The sequence below is a fragment of the Myodes glareolus genome, chromosome 5 (genome assembly GCF_982192425.1).
Source record: "Myodes glareolus chromosome 5, mMyoGla1.1, whole genome shotgun sequence".
Lineage (NCBI taxonomy): Eukaryota > Metazoa > Chordata > Mammalia > Rodentia > Cricetidae > Myodes > Myodes glareolus.
In genome coordinates, this window is record NC_142030.1 from 100977527 (window position 1) to 101000189 (window position 22663).

The window sequence follows — 22663 nt, forward strand, 5'->3', positions numbered from 1 at the left end:
GTACTGTAATAGCAAATTAGGGCATTATATGCTAAAGCAAGAGTGTGTGATAACAAATTAGGACATTTGGTTGGTCCAACCATAAGTATTGTTGGAATAAAAGGGTGCAGTCAGGTTCATTAGTATATGGCACTACTTTATCATTTGTGATCTCTGTAAAGGAATAGTTAAGCCTTTTCTCAAAATGACAACGTAATGTATCTGCAGAATATAGCTTTTTGGTGGTTTGATTGAGAATGGCCTTCATAGGGACTTTTATTTGAATTATGTATCCCTAGCTGATGGTAATGTTTTGCAAATATTATGAGTCATGGTCTTGTGAAGTAAATGTGTCAGTGAAGGTATGCTTTGAGGTTTCAGAAGTTCATGCCTTTATTAAATAGGTATACCTCTATCTTTTCCCCATGATTGTTGTTGAAACAGGACCTGGAAAATTTTTGCCTGCCTGATGCCAAACACTCCACCATAATGAACATTAGCTCACTCAGTGAATATGTAAGCAAACTGTCATATTAAATGCTGTTTTTTGTAAGTTGCTTTGATCATGTTCCTTTTCACAACCATGGCAAAGTGATTAAGGCCGTCATTGTCATGGCACAGGAGAGTACTCTGATGTTGTAATTGGTAATTATGATGACATAATACAGTGAATGGTTTGCACAGTTGGTCACTGTAATGGCTCAGTAGGACATTATGATAACACAAATTTGGTAGTTTTATGTCACAAAAAGATATTGTAGTGTCAAAATAGTGCACTAGTATAATAAAGTAGAACACAGTGATGTCACAATATGGTACAATGATGACACAATTGGAAATAATTGTGTATCAATAGGATGTTGTGATATCACAATAGGGCTCTGAGGTGATACCATAATCTGTGTTGACTCAGTAGGATACTATGTTGATACAGGGTCATTTTTGCCTGTGTAATACCATGCTACCCATCATGGTGATCATGAATTGACCCTCTGAAACTATAAGCAAAAAGCCATAGAAAATGGTCTCTTTTGTAAGTTGCTTGAGTTATATGTCTTGACAGCAATAGAAAAGTCATTAAAGCAGGTACTGCTGTGATACAAAAGAGACTTTCGAAAGGTAACTAACTGGTCATGTGATGACATAGTAGATGAACGTGTTTGTATGACAGAACGCTATGATTGCACAGGTGACTATGTGAAGGCACAATAGAGTAATGAGCTTGTAATATTAAGCACCATGAAGCAAAATTTGGGCATGTTAATGGAATACTAGAGCAATTTATGGGAAACTGGTATAGGAGGCCATTCTATTTATGTGTTGTTTTCATTGGTTGAATAAAGAAACTGTCTTGGCCTAGTTAATAGGACAAAACTTAAGTAGGTGGAGTAGACAGAACTGAATGCTGGGAAGAAGGGCAGTGTGGCAGACAGCATGAATCTCCTGCCTGAGACGTATGCTGGTTAGACTCTTGCTAGTAAGCCACAGTCATGTGTAGATACACAGATTAATACAAATTGGTTAAATTCAGATGTAAGAATTAGTCAATCAGAAGTTAGAGCTAATGCCCAAGCAGTGTTTTAACTAATACAGTTTCTGAGTGATTATTTTGGGTGTAAGATAGCCAGGCAGCCGGGACGAAAAGCAGGCCCATATCCTCTTATAGGAAACTATAACATTATTTTGACACAGCATGGCATAAGTTTGGCACTATCAAGGTCAGTGATTTCACAATTTAACAATACACCATGGTGATGCAAAAATACAACACTGTAACAGAAAGTAATGCTATGTGATTGGTATGGACCATCATGACTATGAGGGCACTAAAAACACTAATATGGCATACTTGATCAGTGTGAGGGCATAAAAAGGCATTGGGATGACCCAAGAGAATCACATCAAGGTACAGTAGGTACTGTGATGACAAAGTAAGTTACTGTGATAACGCATCAGTTATCATTTTGTGATAGCTCGATATGGTGGGAAAAGGCTCACTGTGACATCATGCCAGAGCAATATAATGTCATAATAGGGAATCATAAGTGTCTAGGAGGGTAGTTTTGTCACAAGAGTACACTGTGGTGCCACAATGATGATTATAGAGTAGGGTAATTTCACATCATGATAGGACACTATGATTGCAAATTGGGGCACTGTGATTATTTAGTAAGAGACTCTGATGACTTCTATAGGGCACTATGATGTCAAATTATGGGGCTATCCTAGTATACAAGGGCACTATTATGTCACAGTCAACACTATAAATATACAATAAATGGGTATTGTTTTGACCCAACATGGAGTACCTTGATTGTTATGAACAATAAAGAATTACCTTGTAGAAATAGTTGTTATTTTGTAAGGCATTGTTAAACAGTAGTACATATTAATGTAACAATAGGGCACTTTTATGACACAATAGAACTCTTTTAGGTCACAAGAGGACTCTGTGATATCAAAATGGGGAACTGTGACAATACAGGATACGGTGATGACACCCTAGGGCATTGTGATGACATAATATGGTGCCTATGTCACAAGACAACATTATAGCATTAAAATAGGGCACTGGGTTGCCACAATATGGACACAATAGGGCACTTTTATGTAACAAAATGGCACTGTGATGATACAATAGAACTTGATGAATGCACATTGTGGGACTCTATGATATATTAGGAAACTTTTTTCATGTAGTAGAGCACTTTAGATCAAAATTTAAACACAATTTAGAAAAAATTAGAGCAAAGTGATCATATAGTAGGATATAGAAATGACATTATAGGACACTGTGATGACAATATAAGTCACTATGATGAAAAATAAGAAGTACTTTCATGAATCAATAGGGCTCTGTTATGCTACAGTCATGTCACAAAAGGGAACTTTGGTTGCTCTTTAGGGTACTCTCATGTCAAATTGGACATTATCATGACACCGAATGGGATAGTGATTAAAACATTTAAGACATTTTGTTGGTACAACAAAGTTTATGTTAGAATAATAGGACATAGTCATGGCATTATATGGTAATATTTTGATATTTGTATCTCTTCACATTTGCATCTCCATGAAGACATGATAATACATTTTTCTAAAATGACATTGTAGTGGGTTTTCAGAAGAAAGCAAGTTTGTGACTTGAATAGAAAGGACCCCATAGACTCTATTTTGAATTCTTGGTTCCTAATTGGAATTATTTGGGAAGGATTGGAAGGCAGAATATTGGCAGTGGAAGTCACTGGAGGTATGTTTTGAGGTTTCAAAAAGCCATGCCATTCCCAAATAATTCTCCCCTGCTCTCTCTAAATTTCTACTCTATTCCTCCCTCCCCACCCCTCTCTGCCTCATGGTTCTTATTGTTTCATCAAGTAAACTCTCAGATACTGATACAGGGCCATTTTTGCAAGGTTGCTGTCATGTTTTCCTAAAATGATGAGCATAGACAGCTTCTGAAACTTTAAGCCAGTTGCCAAATTAAATGCTATCTTTTCTAATTTGCTTTGGTCATGGTGTTTCTTCATATCTATAGGAAATAATTAAAACAGCCACTGCCATGACATAATAAGACCCTGTGAAACTGTTATTGGTCAGTTTAATGGTGTAATAGGCCAATGTGTTGACACAGCAGGTCACCTTTATAGCACAGTTGATGTCAGTGATTCCACAATAGAATACTGAGCTGATAATATAAGACACTATTTTATAAAAACAGGGCATATTTAAAATACAATAGAATAATTTATGGTACAAGATGACATTATTTTGCCAAAACATGATATAATAAAGACTCTATCAAGCTTTGTGATTTCACAATAGTGCAGTTCGTTGGTACAATACATGATTGCTATGTGACAGTACAGCACTGTGATGTCAAGAAAGAAAAGTGTGATGGCACAAAGCTGTGTTGTGATGGCACGATAGGACATTGGCATAGCACTGCCTTACTATATGATGGCATTATTGAGCACTGCTCAAGCACATTAGGGCACTTTGTTGATATGATACAGCACTGTGATATTCCAGTAGAATCCTGTGATGGCAAGCAGTGTACTTTGATGAAACAATAGTGCATTGTAATAGACAATATAGCAGGGTAAGGACAAATACAGCACTTTAGTGACTCAATCGAACACTCTGATGACACAATATATAATTGTAATGAATACTAAAGCAATGTGATGACATAATACAGCACCACAGTGACACAAAAAGCCACTGTGATATCACACCAAAGCTATGTGGTAATAAAACAGCACACTGTGGTGTCACATTTGCATGATATTATGCTCAGACAAGACAGAGTGAAGACTCAACCGGGCACTCTGGTCACACAATAGGCTACTGTGTTGATACAATAGGGCACTTGTATATCACAAAAGGCACCATGGTAGCCCATTAGAGCATTGATACATCAGTGTGACTCCGGGATTTACAATAGGGCTCTGTGATAGCACATCAGGGCACTGTAACAATATAAGGGTACTGTGATGACACAATAGAGAACTGTTATGACACGAAATACCACTGTGTGAACTGTTGTGAGGTGATAGCACCACACTGTGATGTTACAATACAGCACTGTTATACTACACTATGACACTGAGATGCCACAATTGAGCACTGTGACAACACAATACCATACTCTTATTATACAACATTGCTCTATAATTTCACACTAGTATAGTGACAGAGTTGGTCTCAATAGGTCACTGTTATCCTACACTAGGATTCAATGTCAATGATGTCACAATAGGGTCCTGTTATGATGGAATAGGACACTATGTTGACATAATAGGGAACATATACACCATGATCCAATCAGGTTCTGCGATGACACAATCAGGCACTGTTTGTCACAACAGGAGACTGTGATATCATGATAGAGCAAGGTGATCACACAGTAGGTCTCTGTTAACAACAAGAACCTGTGATCTAATAAAATCATAATAACACAATGTATTGTAACATCACAGTGTGGTGCTATCACCTCACAACAGTTCACACAGTGGTATTTAGTGTCATTGTGAATGATACAGCAAGACTCTGTGGTATCACACACTATGATTTCACAAAGTTGTTTATTGACACCATTGTCATTCAATAATACAGCACTGTCATTGTGAAAGAGGTGCGATTGATGGCACAAAAGTATAGTATAAAGGCAAAATAGGACATTGGTATGGCATATCATTACTTTAAGATTTTGATAATTGTTATGATATATTTGGGTACTGTGATGGCACAACAGGGTTCTTTGGCAAATAGAGTAGCCTGATAACACGTAGAGTCCTATGATACACTATAGGGTACTGTAATGGCCAATAGAGCACTATGATGGATGAATTGATCACTGATAACACAACACATCCTTAGAGCAGTGTGATGGCATAATATGACACCATGATGATACAACAGGTCACCGTAACATCACTCAAGATTAATGTGATGGCACAATTGGGCACTATAATGTCACATTGACCACTCTTATGTCCAAATAGTGTCTGAAGACACAACAGTATGCTGTTACGACATGATAGAACACAATGATGCCACAATAGGGCACTGTAATAAAAGTAATCTGTGGTGAAGCAATAGGGCACTGTGGTGATACAGGAGGGCACTGTGATTATAACAGATGGCACTGTTGTATAACATCAAGACACGGAAGTATCACAGTAGGACACTTTTATACTACAGTAGGACACTGAGTTTTAGAAAAGAGGATCCTGTGATGACACTGTACGAAACTGTTAGGGCACAGTGGTGATACAGTTGGACATTCTGGGGGTGCAATAGGGCACTAGGGTATCACACTAGAGCACTGTGATGATACAGCTGAATGTACCGTCGGATGACACAACAGTAAGACACTGCCATGTCACAATATGGCACTGTGATGATACAATAGGACATTGTTATGATACAATAGAACTCTGTGATGATCTAATAGAGCACTGGTATATCAGAATAGGACACTGGAATATCACAATAGGACAATTTATATGTTCTTTAGGATACTGTCATATCAAAATAGAATGTTATGATGACAAAATAGGAGATGGTGGTAAAAATTTAGGACATTTTTGTTGGTACAACAAATTCTTTATTGAAATAATAGGACATGATTATGGCATTATACAGAGTGATTTTGACATTTGTGATTTCTATATATGCATTCTTGTGTGTTTTCCTGAAATGGTAGTATAATAGATTTACAGAATAGGAGACTTGGTGGTTTGAATGAGAGGATGGGCCCCATAGGCTCTATTTTGATTTCTTGCTACCCTATTTGTTGGAAATCTTTGGGAAGGATTAGATGGCAGATCCTTAATAGAGAAAGTCTATCACAGGAGGTATGCTTTGAGATTTCAAAGGTATATGCCATTTCATGGTAGTGATCTCCCTCCCTTTCCCTCTCTTTTCTTACGGTTGTTGTCTCACAAGTAAGCTATCAGGTACTGACCTTCCACTATTTTTGCCTACTTGCTGTCATGCCACCCCCCCAAAAAAAGGTAATAAACTCTCAAAAATGCTAAGCAAGCTGTCAAATTCAATGCTGTCTTTCGTAAGTTGCCTTGGTCATGTTGTGTTCAAATAAATAGAAAAGTAATTAAAATGGCATATTCATTTCATAATATAGCACTGTGAAAGTGCGATTGATCAGTATGATGATATAGTAGGGCAATGAGTTTGCACAGTAGATCACTGTGATGACACAGGTGACTATTTTGATGGCAAATTAGAGTGATGAGTTGGTAATATCAAACATTGTAATGCAAAAATAAGGCATTTAGATGGTACAATAGTATAATTTATGGCTCAATATAACATTACTTTAACACAATATGGCATAATGATAACACTACAAGAATTGGAATTTCACTGTAGAGCAGTTTGTTGGCACTAACACCATTGTGATGACAAGATGGGAGGGGGTGAAAGCACGAAAGAGTACCGTGATGGTACAATAGGTCATTGGGATGAAATCACAATTGTGTGAGCATATATTTCAGTCCTGTTATGGCATAATAGGGAACAAACGGTACTGTTAGGATACAGTAGAACACTGTGGTACACAATAGGGCACTGGGATGACAAAGCAGGGTATTTGTCACAATACACTTTGGTGTCACAATAAGATACAGAATTAATACAAGATGGCAGCTTTCTGCCACAAGTGGAACCTGTAAGGTCATAATTGGGTTCTGTAGTGACAGAATAGAACATTGTTATCTATAACGGGTCATTATGAAATGACAAGCTGCTAATGTGTTGGCATAATAGGATATTGTGCTGACCCAATAGGGTCCTGTTATTTTACAACATGACTTTGTGATGTCACAGTAGAGCAGTGTGAGGCCACAATTTATAATATCAGGAGACTGTGCTGGCATAATAGGACACTGTAATGATGCCGTAGGACACTGTGATCATACAAGAGTTTATTGTGATGACAACAAGGCACTGTGCTGCCACAATATGACACTGATGATGCAATATAGTACTCTTATATTACAGTTGGGCACTGTGATGCACAGTAGGACTCTGTTAAAATATCTAGGACACTGTGATGACACAGTAGTGTACTGTGATATGATAATATGCAAAATTATGTCACAATCAGACACAGTGATGTCACATCATAGGTCAATGTTTATGCTAAGACATTGATATTAAAGTAGGACCCTATTATGATACAATGAAACACTTTGGTGTCACAATAAGATACAGAATTAATACAAGATGGCAGCTTTCTGCCACAAGTGGAACCTGTAAGGTCATAATTGGGTTCTGTAATGACAGAATAGAACATTGTTATCTATAACGGGTCATTATGAAATGACAAGCCGCTAATGTGTTGGCATAATAGGATATTGTGATTGCACAATAAAGCATAATAATGTACCAGTATGACATCCTTAGGTCATAACACGACACTGAGATGAAAAAATAGGACACTGTGATGATGTAATATGTCACTATTTTGTCATAATTCAACATTGTGGTTGAATAGGGCACAGTTATGACACAAGAAGACACTAGCAAGTCAAAAAAGGGTTATAGTTACTCTGTTACAGTAAACTAGGCTACTGTGATAGTACAATAGGACACTCATATCATAAAACATCACTGATATCAAAATAGGACATTATTATTATAGAACAAGACACTACTGAAACAATATGACACTGTGATGTCATAGGGCACTGTAATAGAACAACAGGGCATTTTATGCCACACTAGGACTGTGATGTCACGACTGAGATGATATGGTTGGAAAGTCTGATAACACAATATGGCACTGTCATGACTCAGCATTGTCAGGACACAATAGAACACTGTTATGTCACATTAGGACACTATTATTTCACAATAGGACATTGATGTCATGATAGGGCACTGTAATACATTAGATGTTGTGATGATGTAATAGAGCATTGTTGTGATGCAATAGTATTGTTCCTTTTAAAATTCGGCACTGTGACATCACTAAGGACACTCTGATGATATGGAGGCACAGTTATAGCAGAATATGACCCTGTTCTTATATAACTAATCCATATGTTGTCACACCCGGTATTTTTGATAACATAAAATGTACTTTGATGTCACAATAGGGCACTGTGATTGTTGAATAAGGCACTATCATGGCAATATAGGACATTATGATTATAGAACATTGAATGGTAGTAACAAATTAGGACATTTAGTTGATACGACACAAATTAATATCATAAGGCACAGTCATGATATTATTAAATAACATTTTGATATTTCTGATCTCTTTGAAAGGCAATTTCCAAAAAATATATTGTTATGTGACCACAAAGACCATATAAGGTACTTTGATGGGTGAAATTAGGATCGACCCTATAAGGTCCTTTAAAAAAAAATTGGACCTACTTGGTAGAAAATTTTTGTCATGATTAGATGGTATAGTGTAGGCAGAAGTTTCTGTCTTCCCTGGTCCAATAACCATTCAGTTCAAAGAAACACACAGAGGCTATATTTGTAAACGGAGACTGTACTTTCATTTCCTTGCTTCCCAGACAAGAATACTCACTTAGAAACTATATTAATTACAACAATGTTTGACCAACGGCTCAGGTATTTTCCTAGCTACCTCTTCTTACATTAACCCATTTCTATTAGTCTATGAATTGACATGTGGTCGTGGTGTTACCTCATTTTCCATGTCGTGATTCTTTGGTGGCTGGCAGATGACTCCTTGACTCTGACTTCTGTCTCTTTATATATCTCTGTTTGGATTTCCCACCTGGATTTACTATGCTAAGACATTGTACAAAACAGTTTTATTCATCAACCAATAAAAGCAGCACATATACAGGAGAACATCATACTCAGTGTAGCCTTTCTAAAGAAAGTGTAAGATATGTTTTGAGGTTTCAGAAGCCAATACCATTATGAGTTCTCTCTCTCTCTCTCTCTCTCTCTCTCTCTCTCTCTCTCTCTCTCTCTCTCTCTCCCTTTTTCTTTCTCTCTGTCTTGTGTCTCTCTGTCTCTGTATCTCTCTGTCTCTCTCTTTGTGTGTGTGTCTTTACCTCTCTTTGTCCCTGCCTTTGTCTCTCCCTCTGTGACTTTCTTTTTATGTCTGTTTGTTTGTCTGCATATCTCTTTGTCTGTCTGTCTTCAGTCTCCTGGTTGTTGTCCCTATATGTAAGCTCTTGAATACTGAACCAGGGCTATTTTTTACTGTCTGTTGCCCTGCTTCCTGTCATGATAATCATAGACTCACCCTCTAATTATAAGCAAGCTGGCAAATTAAATTCTGTCCTTTGTAAGTTGTCTTGGTCATATTATCTCCTCATAGGAAGAGAAAAATAATTTAGACAGGTATTATCATGGCACAATACAGCACAATGAATTGTAATAGATCATTTTGATTACAGAAGAGGGCAAGGTCTTTGCATAACAGGTCAGTGTGATGGCACAGGTGACTACTGTGGTGGCAAAACAGAGTACTGAGCAGGTAATATAAGGCATTGTGTTGTGAACAGTGAGCATGTGTGGAGAACAACAGAGCAATTTTGTGGCATAATAAAACATTATTTTGGCAAAACAGCATGATGACGGTAATGTCAAGCACTGTGATTTTACAATACAGCTGTATTTTGCCATAAAACATCATTGTGATGCAACAATATGGCATTGTGAAGGCAGTGTAGGAAAGGGTGAAGACACAAAAGTGCACTGTCATAACCCAATGGGACACTGTTATGCAAGTCATGAATCTATTATGGCATTATTGAACACTAGTATGGCCTATTTGGGTATGGTGATGACACAAGAAAGCAATGGGATGTCAAATGGAGTCCCCTGATGGCAGAACAGGGTACTGTGATAACACAATGAGGTACTGTTAGACACAATAGGACACTGTGATATCACAATAAAGTTCTTTGATAACACAGTTGGATGCTGTGATAACACAACAGATCTAAGAATATCAGAATAAGGCACCATTATCCTATAAGGGAGCATTTTGATGTCACTATAGAGTGTTGTACACAATAGGACCCTGTAATGACAAAATAGGGCACTGTTATCTTTTTATTATCATAAAACTAAAACCTTCTCTCACACAGTAATCCTAAGCACAGTTTTTCCCAATCTACTCTTCCCAGCTCTTCTCCAACTCCTCTCTCTCCCAGATCCTCTCTTTCTCCATTTTCCTTCAGAAAAGAGCAATCCTCCAAAAGAAAACAACCAAATACTACAAAATAGGACACAGTAAGGCAAGGCAAATGTCCTTAACTTGAGGCTGCAAAAGTCTATTCAAAGAAGAAAAGGAGTCCTAAGAGGAGGAAAAAGACTCAAAGACATTTCTATTCCTACTGTTGCAGCTTTGCAAAATCATCAAGCTAACACAATAATATATATGCAGAGGATCTGGCGAAGATCCATGCAGGCCTATGTGAACCCTGCTTAGTTGATTCAGTGACCCATATTCTCCTGATATCCTCCATCCTGTCACTCCTACAGTCTTCCTACTCCATTTCCCACAGGCTACCCTGAGCTCCTAGAGAAGGGATCTAATGGAGACGTCCAATTTAGACTCTTTCTGTTTCTGTCTCTGTCCCTCTCTCCCCACAATGTTGAGGTATGGGTCTCTGCACCCACTTCCATCTGCTGCCAGAAAAAGCCTCTCTGATGATGACCAGACAAGGAATCAATCTAAGAGTGTAGCAGAACAATTAGGAACCATTTAATTTTTTTTCCCTAATCATTTCCCTAATCACCCTAATCATTTCCCTAATCACCCTAGAATTGTGGGCTATCCAGTTCCTGGCCGTCTAGGCAGTGTAGGGTATCACCCTACTCTGCTAGTATAGGCCTCAAGTTAAACTGGACATTGGTTGGTTACTCCCACAAGTTATGTTCCACCATTGTCCCAGCACATCTTATAAGCAGGGTTGATTGTGGGTCCAGGGTTTTGTTACTGGTTTTGTATCCTGGTTTCTCTTTCCATTTCTACAGAGTACCTTCCAAAGAGTACCAAGTCAAAGAGACTAAATCATAGAGGTGAAGGCTCCATGCAGGCACCAGCTCTGACTATCTATGTTCAGTGAGCTATGTGGACTTTGTACTTAGCAATTGGGCTTGCTTTCAGTTCTGGGAGAGTGACTCTCTGCCCTAGCTTCAGTCTGAGATGTTTAGGTATCTCCATAGGACCTACCTCAGTCAGCAACTCAAATGAATGCCACCCAATCCTACCACTAGAAAACTTGCCTGGCTACAAAAGATGAACAGTTCAGACTCCATATCCTTTAATATTAGGAGTCCTCACTAGGGTCACCCTCATAGATTTCAGGAAGTTTCCATATTGACCCTAAATAATCCCAAATTTTAGCTGTCTCTGCTAAAATCTTTTCCCTCTACCCCGTGTCTGATTATTTCCACTGCCATCCCCACCTTCCCCCAGAGTACCTACAAAATCTATTCTATTTCCTTCTATTCTCTTCCTCTATACCTAACCTCTCTGGGCCTATGCATTGTAGTTTTATTATCACTTACTTAACAGATAATAACCACCTGTAATTGAATACATACCACATTCATCTTTCTGAGTTTGGGTAAGCTCATTCAGAATGATATTTTTTTTCATTGCTGCCATTTGCCTGGAAATTCCATGATATCATTTTTATAAAAAGCTGAAAAATACTCCATTGTGCAAATGTACTAAAATTCCTTTATCCATTCTTCAGCTGAAGTGCATCTAGGTTGTTTCCAGTTCTGTTTACTGTGAATAATGCTGCAATGAACATAGTTGAGCAAGTGTCCTTTGGTAGGATGGAGCATCCATTGGGTATATTGCCCAAAAGTGGTATAGTTGTGTCTCAAGGTAGATTGATCCCAAATTTTCTGAGGAATCATCTTATTGATTTCCACAGTAATTTGCACCCCCACCTGTAATGAAAAATTGCTCCTTTTGCTCTGAATCCTCCTCAGCATTAGTTGTCTCTTGTGTTAATTAATTTTATCCATTTTCACGTGTATAAGATGAAATCTCAAAGTAGTTTTGATTTGCATTTTCCTATTGGCTAAGGATGTTGAGAATATCTTTAAGTGTTTCTCAGTCATTTGAGATTCCTATGTTTTAAATTTTGATTAGCTCTGTACCCTATTTTTAATTAGATTTTTTGATATCTAATTTCTTGAGTTGCTTATATATTGTGAATATTATTCCTATATTGACCGTGGATTTAGAATTGGTAAAAATCTTTTACCATTCTGTAGGCTGCCTTTTTGTCTAACTGATGGTGCATTTTGCTTTGTAGAAGCTTTTTGCTTTCATTAGGTCCCATTTATTATTGGTCATATCTACACTGTCAGTAATCTGTTCATAAAATTTTCTCTCATATCATGCTTTCGCATTTTCTCTTATATGAGCTTCTTTGCGCCTAATTTTAAGTACAGGTCTTTGATGGACTTGAGTTATGTGTCAGGTGATAAATATGGATTTGTTTGCGTTCTTCTGTATGAAGGACACCCAGCTTGATCAGTACCGTTTTTGAAGATGCTTTTTATTTTTAGTGTGCATTCGTTTATCAAAGTGTGGTTTATTTATCGAAAATTGGATGTTCATGGATGTGTGAATTTATGTCTCAGTTTTCAATTTGAATCCATTGATGAACATTTTTTATGGCAATACCATGTGGTTTTAACAACTATAACAACATACTAAAGCTTGAACTCAGGGAGGGTAATACCTTCATAAGTTTTATTGTTCAGGATTATCTTTCTATTCTGGATTTCTTGTTTGTTTGTTTTTCCATATCAAGTTAAGAATTGTTCTTTCAAGGTCTGTAAGAATTGTGTTGGGATTTTTATGAAGATTTTGAAAGTATTGTAAATTGCTTTTGGTACAATGGCCATTTTTAATATGTTAATCCGACGAATACATGAGCATGGGAGATCTTTCCACTTTTGGATACTGTCTCTAACTTCTTTCTTTAAATACTTGAAGCTTTTGTTATGCAACTCTTTCACTTGCTTGGTTAAAATTACCCAGGATGTTTAATATTATTTGAAACTATAGTCAAGGGTATTATTTCCCTGATTTTTATCTCTACCTGTTTGTCATTTCTATATAGGAGGGATACTGATTTTTTTAAATTTATCTTATATTTAGCCACCTTGTTGATAGCGTTTATCAGCTGTAGGAGTTCTGTGGTTAAATTTTAGAGTCACTATCATATAATTTTCAAATAACAATACTTTGTCTTTCTTTCTAATTTCTATCTCCTTCAGTTTTCTTATTGTTCTAACTAAAATTTCAAGTACTATGTTGAATAGATAAATAAAGAGTAAAGTCTTTTCTTCTTCTTCATTTTAGTGGAAGTACTTTGAGTTTCTCTCCATTTAATTTGATGATGGGTATAGTTTTACTGTAAACTGCCTTTATAATATTTAGATATGTTCCTTGTATCCTAAACCTCTCCAGTACTTTTATCATAAAAGGGGTGTTAAATTTTCTTAAAACTGTTTTCTGCATCTAATAAGATAATCATGTTCTTTTTTTCTTTTCGTTTATTATATGGTAGATTAAATTCACCAATTTTCTTATATTGAACCAACCCTCCTTGTATCTCAAGGATGAAGCCTACTTAATCATGGTGAATGATAGTTTTTTTGTGTGCTGTTGAATTTTGTTTGAAAATATTTTACTGAGAAAATTTTCATACATGTTCATAAGAGAAATTGGCTTATAACTATCTTTTTTGTTGAGTAATTATATGGTTTGGGCATCAGGATAACTGTGGCCTCAAAAAGTGAAGTGGGCAATTAATGTTCCTTCTGTTTCTATTTTATGAAATAATTTGAGGAGAATTGGTATTAGCTCTTCTTTAAGGTCTGGTAGAATTCTGCCATAATACCATCTGGTCCTAGGATTATTTTTTTTTTTGACTGACAGACTTTTAATGACTGGTTCTATCTAACTATAGGTTACAGGTCTTTTTAATTAGTTTATTTTTTATTGATTCAACCTTGGTAAGTTGTATCTATTGATAGAGTGCATGTTTTTAAAGTACAACATTATGATTCTAAGGATTTTCACAGTGTCTCCTATTATATCACTCTTTTATCTCTAATTTTGTTAATTTGACCTTTCTACCTCTGCCTTTTAGTTAGTTTGGATAAAGATTAGTCTATCTTATTAATTTTCTTTAATATCCAACTCTTTGTCTTATTGATTCTTTATATTGTTTTCTTTGTTTCTTGTAACATGAGGAGTGGACTTGTTGGGGTTTCTGTCCTGCCTAGTTCCCACAACCAGCAAGCCCCAAAGAAAATCACACAGAGAGTCTACATTAGATATAAACTGATTGACCCATTAGCTCAGTCTTCCTATTAGATCTTATAACTTATATTAGCCCATTATTCTAGTATATGTTAGCCACATTGCTCGGTACCTTTTTCAGCAGGGCAGATCACATCTTGCTTCTTCCGTGATCTTGGCAAGACTGAGGACAGAGCTTAATTCTTCCCAGAATACTCCTGTTCTCATTGTCCCACCTCTATTTCCTGTCTGGTTGTCCTGCCTATACTTCCAGCCTGGTACTGGCCAAGGAGCATATATTTAAAACATAATTGACAGAATATAGATAATTCTCCCACACCAATTTCTACTTTTATTGATTTCAGCCCTCAGTTTATTTCTTGTATCTACTCTTCTTGTGTGTGCTTACTTTCGTTTTTGTTCTAGATTCTTCAAGAGTACTATTATTTGGGGGGAATTAATTTGGCTTATACTTCCACATCACTGTTCATCATTGAAAGAAGTCAGGACAAGAATATAAACATGACAGGAATCTGTAGGCAAGAACTAATGCAAAGACAATAAAGGGATGCTGCTTACTGACTTGTTATATATGACTTGCTTATTCTGTTTCCTTCCTTTCTTTCTTTCTTCCTTCTTTCCTTCCTTTCTCATTTTATTTAATTTTCATTTTTCATTTATTTTACATATCATCTACAGTTCCCCTCCATCCTCTCCTCCCATTACTCCCCTACATACTTTCCACCTATCCCTTTCCCCATCCATTCTTCCTCGATCTCCATCCAAAAAGGGACAGGCCTTCAAAGGGTTTGAAAGAATGACACATCAAGTTGAAGCAGCACTGAGCTCCTCCCTCTATGTCAAGGCTAGAATAGGTAATCCATCATGGGGAACAGGTTCTCAAAAGACAACTAAGCACCAAGGACAACTCCTGATCTCACTGCTAGGAGCCTTACAAAATAGCCAAGCTAAGAAACTGTCATAAACATGCAGAGGGCTTTGGTAGGTCCCTTGCAGGTAGACCCTAACTGTTGGTTCAGTGTCCATGAGCTCCCACAAGCTTAGGTCAGCTGTCTCCATTGTTGCCCTTACCACATAATAATCAAAACACTAAACAAAAGGAATAAAGAAAGAATATCAAGAGATGCAAAGCAAAAAGGTCAAGTAATATATAAAGGCAGACCTATCGAAATTACATTTGACTTCTTAGTGGAGATTCTAAAAGCCATAAGGTCCTGGACACACATTTTGCAGATACTAAGAGACCATGGTTGTAGACACAGACTAGTATACCCAACAAAATTTTCAATCACCATAAGCAGAGAAAACAAAATATTCCATGATAAAACAAGATTTAAATAACACCTATCTATCTACAAATTCAGCCCTACAGAAAGTACTGGATGGAAAACTACAACCCAAGGAAGTTAGCTCCACCCATGAAAATTCAGGTGTACTGTTAAATTGCTGTTATGAGATTTCTTCTGTGACAACACAGTAAGATATTATAATGACACAATAGGACACTAGGATCTCATAGTACAGTATAGACTCTCAGAAGTCCAAGATGTATATTACTGCTTGCAATGAAAAAAGTATGTTCTAAGTTGTAATATCAAATTTATTAATTCCCGTTTCTTAGTTATGTTCTATCATTCTCTGTTGACTATGAATACTGCAGTAACCACATGAAAATGAGTTTGTCAAAACATTCAAAAAAGGAAGTTGATTTGAATCCAAGTATTTGTTTCTGTTGCTTATTGAGAAAATTAGTTTTGGCTTATATTAGAAGTAGTCTCAACATTGTTTTATCAGTACCTGCACTACAACAAATTTGAAAATCTAAAACGAATAATTTTTTGATAGGAACAACTTACCAAAGTTAAATCAAGATCAAATAGACAACTTAAATAAACCAGTAATTCACAATGAAATAGAAGTAGTACTCTTGTCAGTACCAGTCAGTACTCTTCCTGTCTCAATTGGGATTTACATTGCTTGAGACACACTAAAACCATAGCAACATGGGAAGGGTTTACTTTACCTTTTACCTTAGAGTATTTCATTCAGAAAAATCAGGACAGGGACTCAAGGCAGGAAGATGGAAACAGGAACCAATCAGAGGCCATGGAATAGTGGTACTGATAACTTTGGTCATATTACTTTCTTATGAACCCCAGGACCACCAGCTTAGGAGCAGCAATGGTCCCAAGGATCTGGGCCCTCTCATATCAATAATCAAGAAAACTTAACACAGACTTGTCCATTGGCCAATGTGGGAGGGATATTTTCTCATTTGAGTTTATTTCAAAATGACTTTAGTTTATGACAAATTGAAATAAAACCAGCCAGCAAAGCTTCCTTAGTAAGTCTCCTCTAGTTTAAAATTTAACGCAGGAAGATGTTTGTAAGCCCAAAGATTTTTTGGGTTGGAATTAGCAAATTTACTAGAAGGTAAATGTTAGACTCAGCCTTACCACTTTATGAGGTGTGAGATCTGCATTCACTGTGTTTAAATAAACTGTCAGAGACACTGAAAATCTTTTCTGCAACCAGAAAGGCATTTTCTTGATTGTCTCATTGAGTGAAGTTATCTACTTCTGTATGGCACATCTATTTTCAATGTAGCATGTTTCTAATCCTGCATCCTTTAGTATATGTGCACTAAATGCTTTCAGTAACATAGCCTGACTTAGGGCTCGATGGGGAAAATGTTCACAACCTTAAAACTGAATCTTCTGATTGCATTTCTTCGGGTATCTGACTAAGAGATTGGGCATCTGACTAAGAGATTAATCTTAGATCGAGCCTCACCACTCTCTCTGAGTTACAAGCCTGCATTTCTAAGTGCCTGTGAACACTACCATCACTAGTAGAGAAAGCAGCTTAATAGAGGGTTTGAAAAGCAAAGTGTTCTGAGGCCAGTTAATGAGTTTCCTTCTCTTATCACCGAGAAAGGAGGTTTCTCCTGTATTGTGCATGTGTCCTTAATAACATCTGGATTTGGGGGGTAGTCTTTCAGTGGTGAAATCTACTTATTGTTTTCTATAGCATTTGCCCATTCTAGAACCCAACAAAGATTTTCAGAAACCTAGGCTGGCATCTAAATTATGGCTTCTTTTGTTGTGGTAAACGCCACAACCAAAAGCAGTTTGAGGAAGAAAGGGTTCAGTTCAATTTGCAGCTCTTAATTCATCATTTAGGGAAATCAAGGGAGGAACCTGGGGGCAGGAGCCAATGCAGAGGCCCTGGAGTGGGGATTCTTATGGATGTTGCTCCTCACTATCTTTTCATGCTGATTTCTTTTTGTATCAGGACCACCAGCCAAGGGATCTCACCACCCTCAGTGAGCTGGGCCCTCCCACATCAACTGTCAACCAAGAAAATCACCATAGGCTTGTCCACAGGCCAATCTTGTGGGGGTGTTTTCTCAATTAAAGTTCCCTTTTTCAAATTAACTCTAGGTTGTGTCAAAATGCCCTAATACAGGCTAGTTCAAGTTTCCCCTCGTCAGCCTCATATGCAGAGACGACACTATTCAGCTGTAACTTTTCCTTTCTCCTTCTCCTCAAGTTGCTTTTGGTCATGGTATCTTCTTGTGGTAAAAGGAATCCTAACTCAGACAGATGAGTTTTCATGCTGTTCTCAAAAAGAGGAGGTACTGGGAGATAAATCTAAATTTGAGTGCCACCACTGTCTGAATTATTGAGTTCTGTTCTCTCTGCCTGTGTATGCTGATCAAGATATCTGATAAAGGTAATCTGAAGCTGGCAAAGGTGCTTGCTGTTTCTATTCTTTGGAAGAAGTTTGTTTCTGCTGTTTTGTAGTATGGAATTATATTCATGGAGGAGTAATATTAATGGAAATGGCATCCGTGGGCTCATAGAATACGCAAGTCAGCTCTTATTAGGAAAGTCATTGTTAGTTTAATTGATCTTAAAAATAAATACAACCTTTTTCTTGCTCAATAACAATTTACCACCTAGAACAGTTAACCACATCTGTGACTTGTGAGAGTCAGAGTAAGAGTTCTTGGTGGTTCTGTGCTGAAATCTAGAGAACACAATGCTTGCATTTCTCTTTCTTTATTGTAACAGAAGAAATGTGAATTTTACAGTGGGTCATGACTTTGATCCAATCCTGGCTTATGTGGTACGTGTATGCAATGGAATTTTATCTGTCCATGAAGGAAAACGAAATTTGCAGGAAAATATCTGGAAATGGGAACTATATTACACAAGATATCCCTGATTCAGAAAGACAGATATTGTATGTTCTCTCCCATGTGCTTATCTGAATGTCTACTTTTTATGGATGTATATTAATGTGAAAGTGAGCATGTGTAGAATCCAGGAAACAAGGAAGGGACCAATGCGAGAGGAAGAGGCTTTACGGGAAAGGGGTTTGGAGGGTTATAGAACACACATGATGAGAAGGTGGGAGTGGGGTTATTAGAGTCAGCAGAGGAGAGGCTAGGTGGTGGATCAGCAGAAACTGTGGATGTATGAAAATGCCTTCGTGTAACATTTTACTTGTTACAAAACTCCTACTTTGTAACAAATAAAAGGAGGGTGAGAAAAATTAGGAAAGTAATTTAAAATACTGCTGCACATCAATTGTAGCTTCCGTCATTTCCTGTCCATTCTCCCTTTTATCCAGGGTTTGTTTCAGGTTCACAAAGCGTCTTTATAATAAAACTTTTAAGAAGACTTTTGTAAAGCGCTTTCTTACAATGTTATGAGCCATGTTTATGACAGGAAAGGCAGCTCCCTCATGGATCCTGCTCTACAAACTATAAAAAGAAAGGAAGCCTTTCAATCAAGAAGGTCACCACAAACTCCTCTTCAAAGGTGTCTCTAGAATAAACATGGATGCCTTCTATCACCAACTTCCAAGAGAAGCCATCCCTCTGGCCTGTACCATCTGCTTGCTGTGTCATTGTCCTTCTTTATGAATGTTATTGATTCGGGCTTCCTTTCTCAGAGTTCAGTTTCCTTCATTCTTTGAGTTGATGGCAAATCCATAATCCTATTTTAAATATTCTCTGGTCCATGAAAAAAAATCATTCAATGTATACCAACTTGGCAGCTTAACTGCAGTACAGAGAAAGATAGTGACTCTGGTTCAGACAGAAGTTACTGTCACCCATTCCCTTTTTCCTGTGGGTCTAATTCTCCTTGACATGAATCCTTACAGATGTCTTAGGCAATAACTGATGTTCTACAGGGAAAATGTGGAAAAGCAGCTGGGCATTTAATCTGATATATTAAATCATCTTTCTAACAGTGAAATCCTCATTAACTTTGGTAATCACAGTTAATTTGTTCATGGTCCTATTAATGAATTAAGCATTGTTGTTAGAACTGAGATTCGGTTCTCCAGTAAAGTCATGGCTTGCTCTGTCCATGGCTTCTGGAGTTGTTGGGGTCAGAGCCTGGGCCCTGGGCATCCTAGTAAACCATGTTCAGTCATCCATCCTCAATATTCAAATTAAACAAGTACTGGTGAAAATCAGGAAAAGGAAGTTTATTTAATTTAGTCATACTGGGAAGACAAAGAGGTTCAGTGACACTGAAGTTTATCTTCCTGTTCCCGACAAGGGGTTTAAAAAGAGGGTCAGGGTTATGCATAATTAAGTAACCCTGATCAAGTTTTAGCATTTTTCAGTGAACTCACGGGTCCTTGTTTCCAGGTACAAGGATGGAGGCAAATGGATATTGGATAATGTAGGGCATATTAGAGACAGATATTCTTCCTAGGAAGGAAGTAGACTAGATAGAAGATAAAACACAGAAACACAAACATACCTGCTGTACAAAGAATTAGGGGTTTGTATGTCACATTGCACGAGTTTTTTGGTTGCTTAGATTGCATGGACTTTGGGGCTCATTTGTATAGCACAGAATTCCTTACATATGCTCTGTCTACTGCACATAGTTTTATGTGAGGTCTCATGCGTGTGCTTTAATATTATAGTAAACCATATATCATCTACACATATTTTATAACTCTGTGTCACACGAGTGGGATTTAGGTAGCCTTATCCGGGGTTCCCAACTTTGGTCTTTTCTGACTACTTTCTTTCCCACACTAACTTACCTGCCTCTCTCTGACCAAGGATCTCCCGAGCCATCCCAAACTCTATTCTACTCTACTACCTCACTAACCTTAGGTAGATACTAGATTACTCCTTGGTGTGTAATCAGATTTTTTTTGCCCATAAAGAAAGGGAGCTATAATTAAAAGTAAATGAGTTATGTGTTAATGAATATCAGAAAGATTCCTTTGTGGTCTTTAGTTCTTCCTGTAGGGTTGAGGCTTCCTAGGCTTTCCCTTCTTCAATACACACTAACAGGTTTATTGTTACTGTTCTTGTTCAGTTCCTGTCTAGCCAGTCATGATGGTGAGACTTTATGGACTTAGCTTCTACTATTACTAGGATAAACATTCTCACATAAAACTTTGTAATCCTCTAGGTTTTACAATCTTTCTATTTCCACATCTGCAATAATCCCAGAAGCTGAGGTTTGGGAGTTGGATTTTAGATGCATCCAGTGGGACTGGGCTCTACCGTTCTATATTTTGATTGTTTGTGATTTTCTGTAATGGTCTCTGTCTGATGAAAAAATGTAACTGTATTGTAATCTGAAAAAGAAAGGAAATAATTTGTAAAAGGAATAATAGAAAGAAATGTTTAAAGACAGGAATGTTGTTAAAGTCAGGGTAAGAGATGAGTTTAGAACAGTGTATTTAAGTAGATGTTCATTAACGATCAATACACTTCTCATTGAATAGCCTGCTTTTAAAATTAATCCATCACTTTACAGATGGAAGGAGAGAGGGGGAACTTAAAGAGAAGAGAGAAAGGGAACACATATGCCTAGCCTGATTTGAGACCTTCCTTTTTATAATCCATATTCTATGTTCTATTGTGGGTATAGGGTCTGATCTTCATTCTTCAAAGTTATACAACAAGGCATATTTGAGGTCATTGAGGGAAATGGACATATGGACATGCCCAGCCTAATGCATTATGACAAAGGACATTGAACTCATAGAAAAAAAAGCTATAAGCGACGTACAGTGCTAGATTCTAAGACATCTTAGAAACTTCTGACTTTGTAGCATGTCATGTAGATGGGATCAATTTCTATGCTATTTCAATTTGCTTCTGCTATAGCTTTACAGGATAATAAAGGCTATAAACTAGAGATAACTTAGAAGTGATGTTCCACCATGCCATACCTGCAGACAGAAAGAAATGTAATGTACCACAAATCAGAAAGCACATGTTTTTGCTGTACTCTAATACACATTATCTGAAAGCCAGTTAAGAATTTTGTTTTATTATTTTTAAGGTTCGCTATGTGTGTATGTGGTATATATGTGGGCATATGAATGATTGTGTGTAAGTCCTTATGTGCATGCATGTGTGTATCTGTGTGCCTGTGTATGTGTGTTTGGGCATATGTATATATATATATATATATATATATATATATATATATATATATATATATATGCATGTGAAAGCCTATCACTGATGTCAGAATTTATCTTCAATCAATCCTCCAGCTTAATTACTAAGGCAAGGTCTCTCATCAATCCCAGAACTCACCACTATGGTTAGTTCTCCTAACCAGTTTGCTCTGGGGATCCCTGTCTCAATCTCTTGTGGCAGGAATTACAGGAGGCTACCAAATACATCTTCCATTTATATAGATGCTGAAATGATGGGTAGACTGTTGTATGCAACCAACATTTACATGGGTTCCTGGGGATTTGAACTCTGGTCCTCATGCTTACACAGCAAGAACTTTAGTCTTTGAGCCTTCTTTCCAGCCCTGATCTATGTATTTTAGACTCCCATATAAG

At 37.2% G+C, this 22663-nt stretch overlaps 1 protein-coding gene across 2 annotated transcripts in view; it reads left to right on the forward strand.

Annotated features, from left to right (window-relative positions):
• The window catches only part of Dpp10 (dipeptidyl peptidase like 10), a 723175-nt gene that overhangs the window by 561952 nt on the left and 138560 nt on the right, over positions 1-22663 (forward strand). The gene's annotated exons all lie outside the window — the stretch shown is intronic.